The sequence below is a fragment of the Zonotrichia albicollis genome, chromosome 3 (genome assembly GCF_047830755.1).
Source record: "Zonotrichia albicollis isolate bZonAlb1 chromosome 3, bZonAlb1.hap1, whole genome shotgun sequence".
Taxonomy (NCBI): Eukaryota; Metazoa; Chordata; class Aves; order Passeriformes; family Passerellidae; genus Zonotrichia; species Zonotrichia albicollis.
The window spans coordinates 42039287-42046463 of NC_133821.1; the positions used below are offsets into that span (position 1 = coordinate 42039287).

General features: G+C 46.0%; 1 long non-coding RNA gene across 2 annotated transcripts in view; it reads right to left on the reverse strand.

Moving 5' to 3' along the window:
* Window positions 1-7120, reverse strand: part of LOC141728653 (uncharacterized) — a 110737-nt gene extending 103617 nt beyond the window's left edge. Inside the window, exon 1 of one of the 2 annotated variants that reach the window (XR_012579792.1) lies at window positions 6981-7120. This is a non-coding gene — a long non-coding RNA (uncharacterized LOC141728653). The remainder of the gene's footprint in view (window positions 1-6980) is intronic. The other variant, XR_012579793.1, reaches the window with a different exon arrangement.
* Between the last annotated feature and the right edge of the window lie 57 nt (window positions 7121-7177).

The window sequence follows — 7177 nt, forward strand, 5'->3', positions numbered from 1 at the left end:
GAAAAAGAGAAGCAAGGGGTCAACCCATGTTCTCCCTGGAGTACAAGGGCCTGATGACCACGAGGATGAACAAAAGGGGCTTTGAAGCAGGAGGGTGTCTGGGAAGGACAGTGCTGAGCATAAATATTAGGCACTTTCTTTTCAAAAAACATCTCACTGTCCAGAAAACCACAGGGCACGCTAGAGGACAAGTCCCTCACTGTCCCTGCAGACGAGGATGGAGTCAGTCTGACTGCACAGCAAGGTGCATGAGCCAGGGAATACATTTACATGGCTGTCCTCTCTCATAACAACTGACAGCTCCGTGAGGATTGGCCACAGCACTCAGCAGCCTCTCTGCCACATGACAGGCCTGCAGAATGTGGGGAGAGGTACAGATTTGGTTTCTCCTGCCTCTGTCAGCAAAACTACACAATCCTTGAACACTTCACTACTCTAACAGCACCTGGAACCTTGTAGGACAAGTTCCCAATGGGATCTGAATAGAGAATATGGTGCTTTTGACAAACAGCAGATGTAATTCAGCTTCCTCATGCCTTTTACAGCACTGTCATCTGAAACCGGAGATCTTAATGCCCCTGGGACAAGGAGATGAGGGAATGCCACACATAAATTGAGTAGAAAAGTCAGGATGGGAACAGAGGAGGATTTGCCACCTGCCCATTATCTCCTAAGAGACAGGCAAGGAAGTAGAGCAGGTGAGAATGGGGTGACAAGGGCAGTCACAGAGACGCTGCGCACCAGGTGACTGAGCCAGAAACCAGAACCCCAGCACAGGACTACAGATGCAATGTGTGAGCTCTGCATCGCCAGGCCCATCTTGCCACCCTAAATCTCTGCAGCCTACTTGCCAAGTAAGTACTTTCTGGTTCCCTGAAGCCTATTCAAGGGTATAAATCTCCAAGAAAGGGCTCAGGTTCTGAACATAGCTGAGGGACCCCGATTTAAAAATATTGTATAAAGCCAAGTCACTTAATTTTGAACTGGCAGGGGAGCTCAGGGGGTTCTCCTCAAGAGACACTTCAAGATCCCTCAAGCACATCAGAAGCAAACTTGTCTGGGGTAACTGTGATGGCCACGTTTTCCCCGCCCTGATACTTGGCAAGTGTTAGAAGCAGGGCACGCTGCTCTTCTCAGCCGTGCCCTGATTCAGAAATACACAGCTCCCTCCCCGTGACTCCCCAGGCAAGCCGCAGGACCTGCACTGCCTCTGCATCACGCTGCCTGTCCCTGTGATGGATGCATCTCTGCTGGCTGCAGAATAAACTCAGGCACAGGGTTGTGGCCCCAATAACACAGCACTTCATAAAGCTGCTTGGGTCTCTCTCTCTAGTCTCAGATATTTATAAGGGACCCATCCCCACAATATATCTGACCACTTCACACTCAAATAGATTTTTTTTCTCTCTTGTAACTGCGCTGTTATCCTTGCTCAATAGATAGAAACCCTGCCTACACAATTTCTTAGATCCTCAAGATGATGCAGTGTGGTTTGGGGAAGGACAGAAATACTTTCATAAAGCATAGAACAAAAATTACTGGGACAGACCCAAAAGAATGCCTCCAAACTGGTACCTGGCATAAGAACAGCTGGGTTGACATGTGCTGGGGTAATGGGCAGAGACTAAATCAGAAGGGAATCTCCAATTTCTGTAATCCATTTGGGCAAATCTGTACCTCTGTTTCCAGGTCTGCAGAGTGGGACACATCCACTGGACCCATGGAACCCTCTTAGATCACATCTCTAAAAGCCATTGCTCCAGTTCTCCTGCGTCCTCTGCATTAACACACCACGATTTGGAGTTCAGCTTCATTCAGCATCAAAGCGAGATCTGAGATTCCACGCTGTGCCTGGCTCTGTGCAAAGCAGGACTCCATCTGTTCCCAGCACAATTACTGCACTGCATGGACAGACGTGCTCTCGCATGAGACACACAGCTCCTGAGAGCCCCTCATGTTTGACTGAGCTGTATGTGACACAGGCTTTCATCCAAACAGAATCTATTGATGAGGGCAGGCATCAGCCTGAACTACAGAATCCCTTCTTGGTCCAACTCTGCATTTCACCGATGCCAGTTTTGTCTCCGGTAGGTTGTTTTGATTAATTTCATTTAATTAATTCTATCATCTCAAGCTGTTCCCAGAATGTGTGTGAAGCCCATCAAGGTGGAAGCAGAGAACATGATGCACGCAAACTGAAGATGCAGTCCATTGGATTCTCAATATTTATCTTCCCAGAGGAAATAAACATCCCACACTACAGAAGCATCTTTCAAACATCTGAAATCTGACAGTGCTTTTTGTTGCTCTTCTGCTCCCTGGTGGAGTTTAATTTTACTGTCTTTGCTGGTAGGGGCAGACATGTCTGCACTGGAATTTTTGTCCCCTGGTCATCATTGCAAAGAGGCAATTTCATCCCTGCTTATAGAGCTTGGGGAGAAGGCAGGGAATTTATATGTTGGTCCTACAAGAGGGAAGTGGGGGAATAATTAAGCTCCATAGCTGAGTTCTAGCTCACAGCACGTCTCAGCTTGTTGTCTGCCTTGTTTGCACTTAGTTTTTGTTTCCCCCAGGAGGTGAACACACAACCTCTGCCCCAGAGAAATCTACTTATTCCAATGTGTTGGGAGTCATCATGTCCCAGGGATTCCCCATTCCTGGCTGCCTTCAGCATCAAGATGCTTCCCTCCATCTCTTTACAGGTGCAAGTATACAGACAGAGGCCAGCTCACCCTGCCTGCTCTCACCTCTGCTTTTCCCTGCAGAGATGCTTCTCCATCGACACAGCACAGAGATCTCCTTCCTTCTGCGCCCCCAGTGGCCAGGGAGAGAAGACATAACACTGGGCTAGAGCTGGACACTTACTGTGCTGGGGGACACCTGTTCTCAGAAGGTTCCTGGAAGGTCCCCTCCTCTCTCATGGCCCATTGAGACATTGCCTAACAAGCTGGGGAAGGATGTGCTTGGGACACAAAGGGCTGCTGCCCATGGAATAGCCAAGCATAAGAGGTCAGGCCCCTGATTCAGTGCTAGCCCAGCCACTTCATTGCTGTGAAGATTGGGTCAGATACTGCCTCACATCAATAAAGCGAGACATCTGGCCTCAGCTTCCTCTCAGACTTGTCAGAGGACTGATTCATTTGTCCTTACAAAGCACAGTGAATCTTGCAGATGGAGAATGCAAAAAGAGGTAGGAAGGTAGTAAATCAGGAGTGCCCAAGAACATTGTCCTAGATACATCCTGTAAACCAGCACCAAATGGCTCACATCCATAGTATTAAACTCTCTTCACCTCTGAAACCATGACCTCATTGAGCAGCCCATTGGGAATGGTCCTCTGCCTATAACTCCCAAATCATGCCTGGAAATTGTCTGGAACAGTCCTAGTGGGACCAAATAAAATCATTTGGGGGTATGCTGACACTTAAATCTGATGATTGAGTTTGTATTCTAGGAACGTTTCCTGATGTTGCTTAATTTACTAGTAAAGACTTAATTAGTAGTGAAGACTTAATGTCTGTTCTATTAAATTACCCTCAAAGTCAGCACTGCCCCGATAAAAATCAGCAAGTGCTCCTAAACCTTCCTGAAAACTTTGATTCCTCAGTCATTACTTTCCCGTCTCCTCAATAAATGTGGAAAAAATTATTAAATAATCAATTTGTTATCACTTAAAGATAATCAGGTAATTCAAAAAAGCCAGCAGAGAAAAACCAAGAACAAATAATGCAAACTGTTTAGCTTTCTTTGTCACAGTAACTGAAATAGTAGAGAGAGCAAGCCCAGCAATGCAGACTATCCTAATGTGTAGTAAGGTTTTTGAAACAATATTTGTCATAGTATACACTCTGAAACTAGTTATCAGTAGTTTATCATCAGATCAGGAGGACTTACAAAGAACAGATCTATCAACTGGTTTCTCCAGTGACTTGGATAATCAAATAAAGTATATTTATAAAATGCATAGTTGGCTTCATAGTTGGAAGATCATGCAAGAAGGCACAATAGGGAAAAAATATTTTAGCAAAATGGAGAAATAGCTCACATTCAGCCAGCTAAAATTTCATAAAACTGATGCAAAATACTGAACTGAGAAGGGGAAGAAATTAAATGCACCAATAAAGAAATTGGGTAATAGTGTATAGGGTAACACCTACCTAGACTTCAGCACTGAGGAAACATTGAGAAGTTACAGGGCTGTGAACCATATATGAATTGCCATTGTGAAAGTATTGAATTAAAAGACAAATTTCCTTCTGCATCAGTAGGGCATACCGCCTATAAGACAAAGGGGATAATTTTTTGCTTTTTCAATACACCCAAGTTAGATAGGATGTCTAGGTTTGGATGGGAGAATGGTTACAAACACTATAAGAGGTGCAAAATGCACAGGATTGAAAGAAGAGGACTGAGCCTAACAGGAAGAAAACTGAAGAGGGCATATGATAATGAACCTCAAATACATAAGGTTGTTAGAAGATGCTGATCAATTGCTCCCCATGTGTGCTGAGAATAGGCCAAGATGTAACAAGCTCAATTAGGTTACAGAGAGGAGACAAACCTTCCCTGCTGCCAGTCAATGAGCAGTGTAACAGGTGCTGAGGAGCAGCATTCCTGCTGTGTTATGCACGGGTAAGGAAAACAACTGCTTGAGTGGCATCAGTGAATCTGATCCTGCCTCTGGACACATAGTGCAGTGTCTCCTGAATGTTCCTTTAAGGCTGACACTTGTGTATTTTTCATTTCTAACACCACTTTGTCACTCATTTTGGCTGCAAGGACGCAGTAGGGACAGCACAATCAGGGACACTGAGCAGGGTCTCACCAGGACCATATACAGACTCATTACTGGATATGTTACTTGGTGCCCGCCTGTATGTCATCGCATCCTGCACCTTTCTCTCACAGGCTTTCTGTTAGACCATCCCATTCCAGAGCCTACTGAAAATCATTTCATTCTTTTCCTCCCACCTTTCTTGCAGGAGGTGTGTTCCATAATATGCTCTCAAAGCTAAAAACTTTTGATTTCCAGCTTGGATATGCATGTTGACAGTAGCAGCTGCTTGATATGGAGAAATTCAAACTCGTACTCTTGTCCGTGAATATTCTAAATCACGGAAGCTGATGTCATTGCATGTGAAAAACCCCCAGATCTGTCCTTCATGTTTCAAGAAGAAAAATACCATAAATTTGCAGAGGAAAAGGAAGTTTTTCTTTCTTGCATTAGCACATAGATGACGTGAATGACATTACATAGGAAATGAAGACATAACAGGGATGGATGAAGAAAAGGTGCCAGCTGAGGGCAGAACCAGGTGACTCAAGACCAGGTAACAGGCATAATGAGGTTATCAGCTTGCTGGACTTAGGGGTGCCAGGAGGAGTAATGCATGAATTGAAAACTGCTGCTTGCAATGGTGGGAATGGGGGTTTGCTTGTAAGGGAGGAGCCAGTTCCCCTTTTCTGTCTTCCCAAAAGATGTGACAACAAAGGTCACAGTCATCTGCCCACAAAATGCTGCACGTTTGTCTCTCTGTAGAGAAGTGTATGTGAGAATTGACAGTCCTCGCCTGAATCAATACTCACCTTTGTGAAGGAGAAAATGCTTTCTGTAGAACTAATGGCTATTTCAGCCCATTGTAAACCATAACAGATGGGTTTCTTCAAACCTCTATGCATTTTTAGATTGTGTTTACACTCACTAATCAAGTCTTCTGTCTAAGATGGGAAAAAATAACATTCTCCCACTTTTTCATTTTCCCTCTCCCCCTGATGTTGTGCTTCTCCAGGGCTGCTGGCTGGGTCCAACTCAGCTTCTTTACTGCCTTCTGACTTGGAAAGCAGTTATCTCACAGTGTCTCAGCTTGGAGATGGGAGTTCTGGCTCTGGCTCCTTTGGGTTCTGAAGTACAGACTCTGTTGCATAGAGTCAAGTACCACATTGGGAAGCAGAAAAGAGTCCAGCTGTCCCTCATTTTTCTCTAGACATAAAATGAGAGTGATGCTGTTACCAACACATGCTATCTCCCACAGTAAAAATTAAGAAAGGGGGGGAGGGGGATGTTTGAAAGAAAAATGAAACACACTAATTAGGTATCAGTATTATCACTGCTTGTGTGGCACACATCTGCACTCCCGCCGTTCTAGCAAAATTTCAGTCAGCAGAGGGTATTTAGTCAAAATGAAAATTCAGTCTATATGTCTAATAAATGGTGCTGCTGCCCAGCCTTCGTTTTTGCCAGCAAATAGCACTGCTGCTCTCTGTCATGTAGCAGCCATGTCCTACCCTGAAGACAGATGCACTTCAGTGGTGTTGGCGCTTTTTTTTTAATACAAGATTTCAGTGTTTCATAAAAAGCTCTCTTGGTCAGAACAAGTGTTGTCATGCATATGTAACATCATGATTAGTATCTTGCACTGAACTAGCTGGCATGCACAAAGTGCTATTTCCAGGTCGATCACAGCCAGTTTTTCCTCAGCTGCTTTAGCACAACGCTAGCGTTTGAGTAGGAAGCCACAAGGACAATCTGAATAAGACAATCACAGAATCAATTAGGTTGGAAAAGACCTCTGAGTCCAACCTGTAATGAAAAACCATCCTGTCAACTAGACCACGACACTGTGCTCCACATCATCTTTTCCCCAACACCTCCAGGGATGGTGACTTCACCACCTCCCTGGGCAGCCTGTTCCAATGCTTGACAACCCTTTCAGTGAATAAATCCCTCCTGATGCCCCAAAAAATTCTCATTTATCCCAACACGCCACAAAGCAGCCTGTGTTCTGGGTTTGCCTGGTATTTCCGAGGTTGCCTTTTTCCTGAGTGACCCCCGGCACTACAAGCCCTGGTCTGGAGTGCCCAGGAATGCGCTGGCTCCACCTGCGGGAAAACCAAGTGATCACTTCGGATCTGCCCAGGCAGCACCCGAGGGGTCCCTGAGGGGCGGAGAGGCAGGACCAGGCATGACCAAGAAGTCTCACCTCAGCTTCCCAGCCTGCAGGTCCTCCCGCAGCCAACCCTCATCCGCTACCACTAGAGGACAGAGCAGGATGGGCCGGCAGTGGCACAACGCGGGAGGCAGTGCCCTGGCTGCCCCTCGCCCTCGGCGTGTCGGAGCGACCCAAGCGGGCTCGCAGGGCCAGACCCGGTCCCGGGGCAGCGGCTCCAAGGGCGCGGG